At 45.3% G+C, this 15,099-nt stretch overlaps 1 long non-coding RNA gene across 1 annotated transcript; it reads left to right on the top strand.

Annotated features, from left to right (window-relative positions):
- The first annotated feature begins 219 nt into the window (after positions 1 to 219).
- On the top strand, positions 220 to 14,222 carry LOC145512273 (uncharacterized). The gene is made up of 4 exons (XR_014058442.1): positions 220 to 660; positions 10,469 to 10,927; positions 11,136 to 11,244; positions 12,048 to 14,222. It is a non-coding gene; the product is annotated as an uncharacterized LOC145512273 (long non-coding RNA).
- Positions 14,223 to 15,099: the final 877 nt, after the last annotated feature.

Raw genomic sequence — 15,099 nt, 5'->3', positions numbered from 1 at the left:
GGAATGATTGAAGACAAAAGGAGAAGGGGGTGGCAGAGAATGAGATGGTTAGATAGCATCATCAACTCAATGTACATGAATCTGAGCAAATTCTGGGGATAGTGAAGGACAGTCAAGGCTGGGATGCTGCAGTCCACAAGGCCACAAAGAACTGGACATGACTTAGTGATGAAACCACAATAGCAAGGGATGACAAGCCCCAGAGACTAGCTGGGCAGTGGATGCTGTTTCTGCTAGACCTGAAAGGGCAGGGGAAACTTGGGGATATTGGAGCTCTGCCAGGGCAGGGCCTATAGAGTGGTACTGCCTGCCAGGAGCTGTAGCCTCAGAGAGACACAGCCATGGCCAGAAATCACAGCCCCAAACAACAAGAGAGCAGGGAATAGATACTCTGTCTTCTTCTTGCCCACTCTTTTTCACAACCTCCCATTGGCCAGATGGGAGCCAGAGAGCACGGACACCTGCCCCATGGGGCACGAGGAAGGGCAAAGAAGGAGGAAAATAGGTGTGGGGGTGGGGAAAGTGAGGGTAAAAATACAGTTGGCACTACAATTAAGATCCTGCCGAGCCTTGGAACCAAAGTCTACATTGGCTGCGTGACTGATGCTGTCAGCTGACCTCTTCTGTGGATGTCTCTCTAGGTGACATTTCTACCACATAGTAGGTACTTGATTAGTTCTTTTAACCCATTATCTATTGAGTCTAACAAATTATCTGTTACATTAGCTACTTGGATCCATCATCTCATTTAATTTTAATGCAGTGCTTGGTATTTAGAAGATGCTCAATAAATGTCTCTTAAACAACAAGTGAATGAATATACTAATACATAAGTAAGCTGACAAATGACTATGAACCACCTGTAGAGTAAGTACTCTGAAGATAGACAGGAAAAGAAACTTAGCACAGGGAACTATATTCAATATCCTGTCATAAACCATAATGGAATGGAATATGAAAAACAATATTAAAGGAATTAGAAAATGCTCTTAAAAAGAGAGAGAGATTAATAGGTTCTGAGAGGTTAATGGTTCAGCCCAGTCTGCCTGGCCACTCATTGTATTCCACAAATATTTAGTGACTACTTACTGTGTCCTGGGCATATTTACCCTTAGCTGGAGGAGACAAACATATCAACATGTGTTTGCTGTGTAATAGCTAAGTGCTACAGAGACAGATACAGCAGGGAGAGGACAAGGAGCTCTGGGGACAGGGTGGGCTTCCGTAGAGCATGTGGTCAGGGATGGCTTCTCTGGTATGGGGAGACACTAGAGACCAGACCTGAAGGACGTCTCTCTGGGGCTTTCTGGGATAAGACCACTGCTGGAGGAGGAAAGTGAGCGCAAGGTTTGGAGGTAGGAACATGCGTGGGGCAGCTGAGGGAAAGTAAGGCCAGTGTGTTTGGGGCAGAGTGTAAATGCCATCCAGCCAGCCAGATAGGTGCATGTTCTGAGATGTCAATCTGAGCCCATTCTTCCCCAGCTAGAGCCCTCCAGGGGCTGTTCACAGACTTGGGAATGGGAATCCCCAGTCCATCTCCCTGCATGGATCCTTCCCTCTCTGCACTTCAATCACCCTTGTAACTTGGTTCCTGCCACCTCCAGGCCTCTGCTCTTACTGTTCCCTCTGTCTGGAACGCTTGTCCTGGCTCTTTGGCTGTTGCTTCAAAGAAGGCCACCCCAGGCACCGTTGTCTATCATGCCCCCCATTCTATTTCCTGCATAGCTGATGTATTATTTTCCATTATCAGATTTGTATGTTTCCCTGCCAAGTTATTATGTCACCTTGTGAGTCTCCTGTGTGTGCTCCACCACATTCCCCACCATGAGCTTCCTGAAGGCAGGGATGTCCGCAGTTTTGTTCTTCATGGGGTCCCCTGTTCTTGAAACAGTGCCTGGCACATAGTGGGTCCTCAGTAAATAATTATTGAATAATGGATGAATGAATGAATGAATCACTGAGTGAACTTTGAGGCCTCAGAGTGGAACTTAGTCTTCCTTTCTCCAATCTTATGGCTCTATAGGCTTTCTTGTGAGACCTTAGGTTTCCCTGGGGAGGGTTTTGAGCAAATGTCCACCCTGGCATCAGTGACCATAAGAGCAGAGCTCTTGGGGTCCCAGGAGGATTTTGGGAAAGACTTCTTTTGCACTTGCCCCTTTCCTTCAAAAATACTTGCTATGCAAGTTCTCCTCAGTGCCAGGAGCCCCCAGGGTCCTGGGGGCAGCCCCAAGAGTCCAGTGTATCAGTCACATCACAGGATCTCATGCCAACACCCCACCTCTTACTGAATCATTGTCCCTTTTAGCAAATGAATTAATGAACAGGAAACCACCTGCTTAAAGGGACTGACATGAACATCAAAGTTGTGCTCTTAGCCTGGGAAGATTTGAGAAATACAGATTTTTCTAATCTTCAGAGTTTTCATATTCAAACATCCATGGACCCCTGTATAGTTTTTACATGTGTGATTTTTACATACCAATTTCTTCTCCCTGTGATCTAATTGCTTAGGCAAAATTTTGAAATGACTCCTGTCTTTTTTCATACGTCTAGTGTTATATTCACCTACTTTGTGAAATCATGTAAGCTTGTGCTGTCATGTTTGCTATAATATTCATCAAAATACATAGATAACTATAAAAATGATTGATATTCCTACTGAAGTACCCAGTGCCATCCTTGTACCACCAGTATGGAAGCATCTCATTTAGCAAACACTAAACTGGAAATTTGGTTCTTGAGAACTTGCCTTTAGAAACAGTGTTTCCAGTGATTTTAACAAATACGGTCAGAGGACCATACTATGAGGACCCTATCCTGGCCCCCAGACTTGACTTTTAGTGTGATAAGTGACATATGTGTGTGTGTATGTACAGTAGTGTCTGATAAAACAAGGTCCTCTTATAATGCTGCTGTAGACGTCTGCCATCATCCCCATCACCTTATCGCTTTCTATGATGATGGCCTTTATTTCCTTTAAATCATCTAACCAGATGGTGCTTATAGGTGGGGAGGGCATATTTCTTATCCTCATTTTACAGAGGAGGAAGCAGGCAGATATTAAATGACTTGGTGGGGAATCTCCCACAAAGACTCTGCAGCCCATCAATTCCCCCTGTACCCACGGTAGCCGATATAATAATGTGCTGGTAGTGGAGGGAGGGAAAGATTGAAGGCAGGAGGAGAAGGGGATGACAGAGGATGAGATGGTTGGTTGGCATCACTAACTCGATGGACATGCGTTTGAGCCAGCTCTGGGAGTCGGTGATGGACGGGGAAGCCTGGCGTGCTGCCGTCCGTGGGGTCGCAAAGAGTCAGACACGACTGAGCAACTGAACTGAGTGGAGGGAGGAGAGAGTTTAAAGGGAGAAACTCAGAAAATTTGCCGCACAATGGAAGTGTACGAGAAAGAAAGACGGAAGAGAGATGCTATATATGAAGCTTTTGACCAGCCTGTATATTCCAGGGAAGGTGAAATACCGACACCACACATGCTGAGAAAAAAAAAGTGCACAGATGAAGATAGGCCTCCATCAGCTTCTCACCTCCGGCCCCTAGCTCTCTGCCTTTAGTGGCGCATCTCAGCCTGGGGCCAAGCAAATACTCCCGAGGAGGCTAGGCCCTGGTATTTACCCACAATCTCTGTTTTGGAAGTAATTAATCTTCCAATGTATGAGCCTCTTTGTGGTGGAAAGCGCACGCTGACACTTTTGTGTAAACACCCAGCTTAGCATATTGACAAACTGGTGGCTGTTACTTTGATCCCAGGCTGCTGGCTCTGAAAAGGCAAGCCAGCTTCGGGCTGCCCCACCAGGCACAAAGGCGGCTCTAATCCCTTCTACACTCGTCTCAGATCCATATTTAGAATTCGGAGTCTTTATTTTCTATATCCACTTAAGCTCCGCTTGGAGTTTGTTTAGTAACCTTCTTCCTTCTTGGCGTTAGCCGGTGACTCATAAGTTCGTTTTCTTAGCAAGGCATGCAGCAAAATTCCAAAGTAGCAAATGACCTGAATGAAAACCCTTAAACTCACATAGATTTAATCACTGCAGCAAATTGGAACCATTTGTGGTCAGGTTTTGATGGCGATCTATAAAGATTTCCCCCATGCCCCCCTCCACTTTCTTTTTAAGTGGCTTAGTTAAGGTTAGTGAGAAAAGGAGTCATCAATGCCAAGGTCCAGGGGGTGAAGGAGAAAGGACTTCAGTTGGGTTGGTTTTTTTTTTTCCAGCTTTTATACAGTCACCTAAGGAGCTTCAATGACAAGGAGCAAACTTTAGTGGTAGCCGGCCACTCTCCCAGCCACACATCCCAGTGGCTAGGGTTCTGCTAATCCCCCAAACAGGGAAGCCTGGCCACTTTCAGAGCGGTGAGTTTCCGCTGGAGGTTTGGGACCCTTTTAAGAAAATATTGTGTTTTGTGACTTTTGTCACCTCTGGTTACCCTAATAAGGCAAGGGAAAGGTCAGTACATTTTTTCACGAGCAGACAGGCAATCGAACCTGACCTGTTATGATTTTTCCCTAAGCAAACCAAACAGATGAGCTTTAATGAGGATGTGGGTCCAAGATGGAGACTGACCCAGGGAGCACCACAAGGGCGTCAGATCTGTTTCTGATAAAATCTACATTGAGGTTTTGAAGAATGAATCAGAAAGGAAGTTCAATTCCATTTCATGACGGGGGCTGAACAAAATAGAAAGCTCGCCTGTAATTAAAGGGAGGCTTTTATTTTTTTGTTGTTGTTCTGCAACATTTTTAGAAATTTCTAGAGCTAGATTTGCTCTCAATAATCAGTTGGTGGGGTTCTGTTTGCCTTCTTGAGAGCAGATGGGAAAGTGAACATGCAAAGACTGTGGCCACACATATTACTGCACAAATTATGGAAAAAAGTTACCCAAGAGGGTCCTCCCTGCTCCCCACCACTTTTTTTTTTCTCCATCTCTAGTTTCTATGATTATAGTTGGAGAGAAAATTCCGGCTGAAAGAAATTTGATATTTATTTTCTGTGAACTTTAATAAAGAAAGTGGTGGGTTTGGGACCTTTTTGTAAGGCTCTTTGGACAAGTCAATTTTTAATTTTTTTTTTAATAGCACCTTTGGCATAAAGCTGCCGGGGTGTGATTTATGGGGCTGCTAAGAGGTTGTGCCGAGAGCCATTCCCCAGCAGGTTGGCAAGAAACTTGGAAGAGGTTTTGACTCTGGGACCCCACTCTTCACAGGACCTGTGTTCACCCAGGCAGGGCTTTTAAAATGTTTAGTGCCCGAGACTTCGCTTGAAGTCCATGTTTGTTTGGGTTTCCTTTCTTCAACATTCTCAGATGTCCCCGGTTTAGGCCAAGTGATCAGCCGTAATCCACTCCAGCCCGGAGCGGGAATAGTCTACTTTGCTCATAAGTACATAACATAACTTCAGCCCCTGGGGCCTCCATCATGAAATGGAATCCCAGACACTCTGAGATGTCCTGGGAGATAAGCCTGGCCCTAATCGCAGGGTCACTCCGGCCCTGGAGGAGCAGGAGTTCACCTATACATCACGGCATCATTATCAGCTGGGGACCTGAAGCAGCCACAACCTGCCACATTTTCCACAGGGTTTGCTGGTGTTAAGAAAATACCCTCTGGCTTGGTGTTATTTTAGGCTGAAACAAAAGTCGACATGAATGGCTAGGGGGGAACAGAGGGGACATTGTTCTCCCCATGGCCGGGCGCTCAGAACTGGTCTGAAACTGGAATCCGACAAACAGAGAAGTAAATGCCATCACGTATAAATGGGCTATCGTGTGTCCGACGGGATCAATTGAGCGCAGAGGGTGACCCAGCTTGGGGATTTTGCCAGTCCCTGGGTCATGGGAAGTTTGGTTTCCAGACGAGAGGCCGGAGGTGCCACCTGATTTGTGGTGGCGTGACGACTGGCTTGGAGAGGAAGCCACCTGCTTGAGAGAGATGAGAGAGGAACCCCAAGTACCACTCCGAGCTGGCTTTGTGGAGCATGGGCCAGTGGGGCCAGGGACTCTTCTAAGCCCCTCTAAAGAATTGTCCCATTTAATCTTCCCAGCCATCCCAAGAGGCAGGTACTACTCTCTGCCCCTTTTCCAGATGAGGAAACTGAGGCAGAGAGCTGCGATTTGCCTGAGTGTCCTGCGCATGAGCCAGGATGGAAAGTCATACAGTTTGGCCAGAGCCCACCAGCCCACCACCCTTGCAGTTATGTCTGGTGGCCTTATTCTCGTTGTTGCTCCTGTATTTCTTCTTCATGGCACCTGGGTGATGTAACAGATGCAATCGGTACCCAACCCAGAACCCTTAGACCTTACCTTGTCAGTATAAGCTGGCAGCCCAACTTCTGACTGCCAGCATCCACATATTTCCTTGGCTGTAGAAGTCTTCTCTGTCCATGCACACAATGAGTGGGAAGTACCAGGAAATTAGCATTCCCCAAGGCTGATGATGGTTGGTATATAAATACCTCAGATCCCTTGTTCCTCTGGTGGGAACATTCCAACATGCATGTTCTACATGGCTGTCCAGAGCTCCCCAGTGGGCATAAACTCCTTACTGCCACAGTGATACCTGGCTGGAAGATGCACGCCTTACTGGCTTTCTTCCCCTCCTTGACTCACTTCCCCACTCACCTGACTGGTGTTTCCTGGGATCACTTTCCTAATACCACCTTCATTTAAATCCTTGTCTCTAGAACTCCTTTTGGAAGATCCCAAACGAAGATTGGGGATCATGCCTCTATGCTTCAATTATTTGGCAAATGTCTGTCTCCTTCATAAAAATGTGAGCTCTATGACAACTTAACATTATATTTCCAAGGGTTAGCTGGATGTTCAGCTTGTTGCAAAGTACCAAGCAAATTCTTATTAAATGAAAAGATTCTGAAGTGGAAAATCCCATTCCATCTAACAGAAATTTAGATTTTGATAGTTTGTTCTCTTCTTAGATCAACAGGGGATTTCCCAGGTGGCACTAGTGGTAAAGAATCCGCCTGCAATGTAGGAGATGCAAGAGACACGGGTTTGATCTCTGGGTCAGGAAGATCACCTGGAGAAGGAAATAGCAATCCACTCCAGTATTCTTGCCTGGAAAATTCTACGGACAGAGGAGTCTGGCAGGCTACAGTCCATGGGGCTGCAATCAATATATTACATTTAGAGTAGTGTTCACCATTTATTCTTACTAAAAGTTACTTTTTCTAGATACAGTTCAAGGAGATAGAGACATGGCCTCTTCTCCCCATCTGCCATCTTGCCTTGAGTCGGGAATAAGCCAACTTCTCCATTAGACTCAGATTAAGACCTTTGAAGGTTGTTTTAGAGAGTGGCCGGTTATTTACCAGAACCTATGGCTTCCTCCTAGACTGTATTTTCCAGTTTCACTTGTGGTTTGGAGTGTCACGTGACTGAGTTTTAACCACTGGAATTTGAGCAACTGTGTACCACTTTTAGTCCAGTCCATGAACACCTCCCACATGAAGTCCTCTGTGCTTTCCCCTTCTGCAGCTTCAAGCCAGTGAGCATGGTAACCTTGGGAGACATGTGTTGAAAATAACAGAACAGACCTTACAAAAAGCCTGAGTCCCCACATCATCACACACTGATCAGAAGTAACCATTTCAGACTTTATGAGCGAGAAATAATTTTCTATTGTGTTTGGACCATCATACATTTGAGTGGTTTATTTGTTATATCAGTTGATATGACCCTAACTGATACTGAGGCTCTATACTGACAAGAGTTAGTGTCTTCTGTCATATGTAAAGTAAATGCTAAACATGTCCAACAAAAGTCCAATTTTCCATGTGATAACTACTTTCATTAAGAAAAAAATCAAAAGCAAAGGCTAAATTAATCAAATCCTTTATGATTATAAAGTGGAAGTGGGAAATAGATTCAAGGGATTAGATCAGATAGACAGAGTGCCTAAAGAACTATGGATGGAGGTTTGTGACATTGTACAGGAGGCAGGGATCAAGACCATCTCCAATAAAAAGAAATGCAAAAAGGCAAAATGGTTGTCTGAGGAGGCCTTACAAATAGCTGTGAAAAGAAGAGAAGCAAAAAGCAAAGGAGAAAAGGAAAGATTTGAATTCAGAGTTCCAAAGAAAACCAAGGAGAGATACGAAAGCCTTCCTCAGTGATCAGTGCAAAGATATAGAGGGAAACAATAGAATGGGAAAGACTAGAGATCACTTCAAGAAACTTAGGGATACCAAGGGAAGATTTCATGCAAAGATGGGCACAATAAAGGACAGAAATGGTATGGACCTAACCGAAGCAGAAGATATTAAGAAGAGGTGGCAAGAATACACAGAAGAACTGTACAAAAAAGTTCTTCATGATCCAGATAATCAGGATGGTATGATCATTCACCTAGAGCCGGACATCCTGGAATGCAAAGTCAAGTGGCCCTTAGGAAGCATCACTACGAACAAAGCTATTAGAGGTGATGGAATTCCAGTTGAGCTATTTCAAATCCTAAAAGATGACGTTGTGAAAGTGCTGCACTCAAGATGACAGCAAGTTTGGAAAACTCAGCAGTGGCCACAGGATTGGAAAAGGTCAGTTTTCATTCCAACCCCAAAGAAAGGCAATGCCAAAGAATGCTCAAACTACCGCACAATTGCACTCATCTCACATGCTAGCAAAGTAATGCTCAAAATTCTCCAAGCCAGGCTTCAACAGTATGTGAACTGTGAACTTCCAGATGTTGAAGCTGGATTTAGAAAAGGCAGAGGAACCAGAGATCAAATTGCCAACATCCATTGGGTCACTGAAAATGCAAGAGAGTTCCAGAAAAACATCTATTTGTGCTTTATTGACTATGCCAAAGCCTTTGACTGTGTGGATCACAACAAACTATGGAAAATTCTTAAAGAGATGGGAATACCAGATCACCTGACCTGACTCTTGAGAAATCTGTATGCAGGTCAGGAAACAACAGTTAGAACTGGACACGGAACAACAGACTGGTTCCAAATAGGAAAAGGAGTACGTCAAGGCTGTATATTGTCACCCCACTTATTTAACTTACATGCAGAGTACATCATGAGAAACGCTGAGCTGGATGAAGCTGGAATCAAGATTGCTGGGAGAAATATCAATAACCTCAGATATGCAGATGACACCACCCTTATGGCAGAAAGGGAAGAAGAAGTAAAGAGCCTCTTGATGAAAGTGAAAGAGGAGAGTGAAAAAGTTGGCTTAAAGCTCAACATTCCGAAAACTAAGATCACGGCATCCAGCCCCATCACTTCATGGCAAATAGATGGGGAAACAGTGAGAGACTTTATTTTGGGGGGCTCCAAAATCCCTGCAGATGGTGACTGCAGCTATGAAATGAAAAGACCCTTGCTCCTTGGAAGAAAAATTATGACCAACCTAGACAGCATATTAAAAAGCAGAGACATTACTTTGCCAACAAAAGTCCGTCTAGTCAAAGCTATGGTTTTTCCAGTAGTCATGCATGGATGTGAGAGGTGGACTATAAAGAAAGCTGAGCATGAAAGAATTGATGCTTTTGAACTGTGGTGTTGGAGAAGACTCTTGAGAGTCCCTTGGACTGCAAGGAGATCCAACCAGTCCATCCTAAAGGAATCCAGTCCTGAATTTCCATTGGAAGGACTGATGCTGAAGCTGAAACTCCAATACTCTGGCCACCTGATGCGAAGAACTGACTCACTGGAAAAGACCCTGATGCTAGGAAAGATTGAAGGCAGGATGAGAAGGGGATGACAGAGGATGAGATGGTTGGATGGCATCACTGACTCAAAGGACATGAGTTTGAGTAAACTCCGGGAGTTGGTGATGGACAGGGAGGCCTGGTGTGCTGCAGTCCATGGGGTCGCAAAAAGTCAGACACAATGGAGCAACTGAATTGAACTGAAATATTATGACATATTTTTTTATTTGTTTATTGTTGGCTTCCCATCACTAGAATATAAGCCCCAGAAGAACAAGAACCTTGTGCATTTTTGTTCATGGCTCCATCCCCTGGAGCTACAACAATGCTTGGCACGTCACAGATGTTCAATAAATATTTGTTGAATTAATGAGTGGTTCTACTGCTAAGAATGAAGTGAATAAATAAAAAGTTGTTTAAAAGGTCATTGACCTAGAAAAGAAAGTATCTAAGGCCATGAGTTTAGTGCTGGGTCTAACATCCAGTTAAGCCATCACCAGCGCCCACGTTCCATTTGTGTTGACATCGATCTGTAAAGCAAAGAGTTGGACATGACTGAGTGACTGAACTAACTAAATTTGCATGGTAGAGATAGTGTCTTGAGTTACTGGTGCCACGATTATGGGTTTATTCTGCCTACTAGGTAACCCCTTAGGCACTCTTTCTGGAAAGAATATGTCTAACAGACTGATGCCTGGACACCTGCTCTATCCAAAGACCCTGAGAAGAATGAGTAGATTTAATAAAGTTCAAGAACATTGATGGGTTTTTTTTTTTTCCCAGAGCTTTAGACAGTGGTTCCTGCCCACCCTGGGCTCCAGTAGCGATGCTGATGGGTCCCTGAGTGAAGAGTAGAGACTGCACTGATCCCTCGAACCTGCCTTTCAGCTTCAAACTTTTGGAACTGTCTTCCTAAACTTCCCTAAACCCCAAGGGGAACACAGACAAGAAACCCCTGGAAGGCTCCTTGGCCACCCTTCCCACCAGCCACTTCCTTCCTTGAGAGGAGCTTGGAGTGTTGGAAAGGTCATGGTTTCTGGAACCAGCAGACCAAGGTTTGACTCTTGGGAAGGCTTCTCCCTGTTATCACTCCCGTTTCACAGATGAGAGCTGGAGACTGATTCCAGAGCCTGCTTTGAATCAAGCTATTGGGATGTGGTGAGATGTCATGGTCCAGGCAGAGAGTACTATGTGGTAGAAAGGATGACAGCCTTAACACACAGCTCTGCCTTCATGAGCAAGGTATGCCCCCTCCTTGTGCCCATTTCTTTATGTGTGAATTGGGATTGCAAAGCATCTACATCCTGGGCCCACCGCGAAGCTGAAATAGGACAGTATTTGTGAAACACTTGGGATAGTGCCTGCCCACAGAGTATTCTTCTTATACTTATTTTGGAATTCAGGAGCGCCGAGTGACCTCAGCCCTGTGGTCAACAACACTTTTTGTTAGTTTCCCCACAGAAGGGACAGATGGCAGTGGTCTGAAGATTCTTTGGGGTTTCACCTGGGAGGAGAACAGTCATCTCACCTGGAGCCTTTGCTGTCTCAGGGGACCACAGGTCAGCATCCCCGTGGCCTTCTGGCAGATCCGTAGTGCTCTGTCCTCAAATGAGCCTCCATCAGAGGAAGGACCTCAGCCCTTGATTGGACCCTTCTTCCGAGGGCAAAGCAAACACTGAGCAAGAGAGAGGAACCCTTTGCTGATCGTTGGGCTCATAGGGCCTGTGTACAGAGGAGAGTTGGGCCAGAAGCCAGGAGATTCTGGTTTGATTTGCTCAGCCTCGTGGGAGGAAGCGTGGCATTCCCCAAAGTCAAGGATTTGGCCTTTGGAGCCAGACATGCCCAACTATGCATGCCACTCAGCCACTTCAGAAAGTCTCCAGTGCATTCTGCCTCAGTTTCCTCATCTGTAAAATGTGACTTTTGATGGTACTTACCTTACAGGAGTGTTGTTAGACCTGTGTGGGATCAGAAAGTACAAATACTTTGCATTGTAGAAGCTCTCAATCTATTTCTGAGAACATTTTTTCCTCACATACAAAATAGGCATAGGACTTGAAAGATTCCAGCGCTAGAAAAGGTTATCACTGGAAAGTAATTCTCTCTCCCATTCTTGAACCCCTGGCCCCATACAGTGTCTCCAGAGGGATCCATGATTATCAGTGTCTTGTGTAAACTACCAAAAATATAAATATTCTCTCTATATACCAGCACAGGAGTTATATGTATGTATATATGACAGATATACATTACTTTTTTTGCAAAAGTGAAAATGTCATACAGTTTAACCTAAATGGTGTGTATAAGCGATGCTAGACTGTTAAACACATTGTCTCACATTTTGTTTATTTTCATTTTTTAGCCTGATAGTCAATCCTAAAGGCTATCAACCCTGAATATTCACTGGAAGGACTGATGCTGAAGCTCCAATACTTTGGCCACCTGATACAAACAGCCGACTCATTGGAAAAGACCCTGATGCTGGGAAAGATTGAAAGCGGGAGGAGACAACAGAGGATGAGATGGTTGGATGGCGTCACTGACTCAATGGATATGAGTTTGAGCAAGCTCTGGGAGACAGTGAAGGACAGGGAAGCCAGTGTGCTGCAGTCCATGGGTCGCAAAGAGTCAGTCGGGCATTGCATAGTGACTGAACAACAACAAACCCTGATAGTATTTTTTGGAAACCGTTCTGTGCCTCTTCTTATGGATATATCTCATTCTTTTTAACAGTCATGTAGTATCCCAGCTTTTGAAGATAGACCTTAATTGTATCTTAATTTATTTAAACAGCTGCCTTTTGATGGCAGGCGTCTGGGTTTTCATATCATCTATGGAGAAAGGGAAAGCCCCGCCCCTGGGCACCCTCCATCCCCCAGACCCCAGGCCAGCCTCCCAGCCTCCAACACCTGTTACTTCCTTTCTGTTTGCTGACTCCCTGGAGGGCCCATTTTCTCACTACAACTGTGCTAGACCAAGTTTGGGGCTCCTACTCTTGGCCTAAACATGCCTTAGATCTCTTCATAACTCAGCTTGTAAGTTGAGGCCCCTTAATTTGGCCCACAGGACTCTTTAACGCCTTTTAAACCCCATTAAACCCATGTAATGAGTTTCCCCTTGCGGTGCTCCTGGCCGTGAAAGCTGAGAGCCGGGGCCCAGGCCTCCCACCTGTTGTAGAGATTAGGCTGTGCCTGAGAGGCCATGGGGCTGGTGGGGCGGGGTCGGTGGGAGCTCTGTGGTCAGCCCTGCCTTCCTCCTGGCTGAAGAGGGTGAGTGGGTGCTCCTGAGCCCTGGGCGGGCATTCTTCCCGGGTGTCAGGGCCCTGGGGTGGCTCTGGCACTTTCAGCTCTTAGACCTCCAATGGTGTACGGAGGAGGTGGGAACCCCTTTGCTGGGGTGTGGGGAGAGGACCAAAGCTGGCAGTGAGGTGGGAGTCACATGCTCCAGTAGGATAGAAGGGACTTCCTCTCTTTAGAGAACATGGAAGCACCGGGCTGGCTGTCTAATTGAGACTTCTGAAATTCCTGCCCTCAGCATGTTAGTGAGTGCTCCAGAATCTTCTTTCCATGGCTGCCCATTACATAAGCTTTATATCTCATTCTTCTAAATGGCAGGTAGTATTCAAGCTTTCCTTTGGAGAGACCTGCCTTTCCCTCTGTCACACACAGTCCGTGTGGAGCCACCTCCTACTTCCTGGCCTGGCCGTGTGACCCAGGGCTAACCAATCAAGGCTGTTACCTATTGTGATTGGTTCAGGAGTAGCCTCTGTCCAGTCTTGTGATTGGTTAAGGGATGGGCATTGACCTAGGTCAGGCAAATCAGAATATTTAATCCCTCGGCCACAGTAACTGTTTATAGAGATGGACACAGGACCCAAATGTAGTCCAAAGAGATTCAATTCCAGAACTATATGGGAGTAATTAGAGGAAAGAGATGCACTCTTTCCAGGGGGTTAACAGAGGAGGACATGGCAGCTTGGAGTGCCACAGGCCAAGTTGTCACTATGGGGATAAGTCTGCTTAAGGTGGGTTAAGATGGAAGAAAATAAGGCTGAGAGGGACAAAGTGTAATGTTGTGGCCTGATGACATCTTTTAGCTTCTGGATCCAGCCATACCTGAAGGCTTTATATTTTACATGAGTAATTAAGTTCTCTTTTTGACTTATGTAATGTTGAGTTTAGTTTGTGGGTTTCCTTCAGTCTGCCTACACTGAAACATATAATCCACCCAGAGAGTGGCCTCAACCTACCCTTCTTTGCTCTTTCCTGGCCAATGTCCCTTCACCTAGTCCTAGAATCTGCCTTTGACATACTTTCTCTTCGTTGCTCAGTCCTTTCTCTCTACTTGGTAAACCATTTCCCATGCCCTCTCAACATGTCCTCATCAGCTAACATATAACTCTGTACATAGAGCTCTCCATTCTGGGAGGGTTTTTTATGCTCCTGTTAACACCAAACTTGCCAGTTTCAAGGAGCTTGTAATCCAGTAAGAGTGGTTTAGCACAAAGTGGATGCTCAATAAAAAATGAATGATTGTCCATATGTTCGTCCTCTATGTCTGTGTCTCTATTTCTGCTTGCAAACAGTCCCACTCGTACCATTTCCAGACTCCACACTAACACACAGTATCATGCAGGTAGGAGATAGCAGAGCTCCATTTTAACCATCTGGCTCCCAACTCCTGATTTTAGCCACATACTGTTGGCTTGCAGCTTAAAGCCCGCGCAGAGGGATGATTTAAATGGGTGAAGTATTTGGGGGTGTATTGGATGGGAAAATGTGCATTTAAAATAAATAGAAGTGTGGGACTTCCCTGGTGGTCCAATAGTAAGGAATCCATCTTGCAAGGCAGGGGATGCAGGTTTGACCTTAGTTTGGAGGACTAAAATCCCACATACTGTGGAGGAGCAACTAAACCCATGTGCTGCAACTACTGAGCCAGTGCCCCACAACTAGAGAGTCCGTGTGCTGCGCAGAAAGAGCTCTCAGGACTCAACAAAGAACCTGCATGCTGCATGAAGCAATTGCATGCTTCATCAAGACCTGATGAAATAAAGCCAAATAAAGAAATAGATAAATAAATATTAAAAATATGAAATAAGTAAAAGTGATTTCTCCTTCTGTAGATCCTAAAATACATCATGAGTCCCCCCAAAATAGATAAAGCATTGATTCACATACAAGCCTCAGTACCGAAGTGAGGCTCCTTTGTCCGTTAAGAATTTGGTTACTACCCATTCAAGCTAGTTATAGGGGCCCAACAAGAAATATCAGGCAGTGGGGAGAGGTCTCCTTGGAGGAGCAGGTGGTCCAGAAAAAAAATATCTTCTGGGAGGACATTGACCCTGAGTGACAGTTTCATTGGTTGCTGCCCACTGTTTGGCCATGGATATTATGACTTCATGAGGAGTCCCT

Source organism: Giraffa tippelskirchi, chromosome 7, assembly GCF_054371585.1.
Source record: "Giraffa tippelskirchi isolate mGirTip1 chromosome 7, T2T-mGirTip1v1.2.pri, whole genome shotgun sequence".
Taxonomy (NCBI): domain Eukaryota; kingdom Metazoa; phylum Chordata; class Mammalia; order Artiodactyla; family Giraffidae; genus Giraffa; species Giraffa tippelskirchi.
Note: the sequence above shows the minus strand (reverse complement) of the source record. Positions and strands in the feature narration are given on the sequence as shown.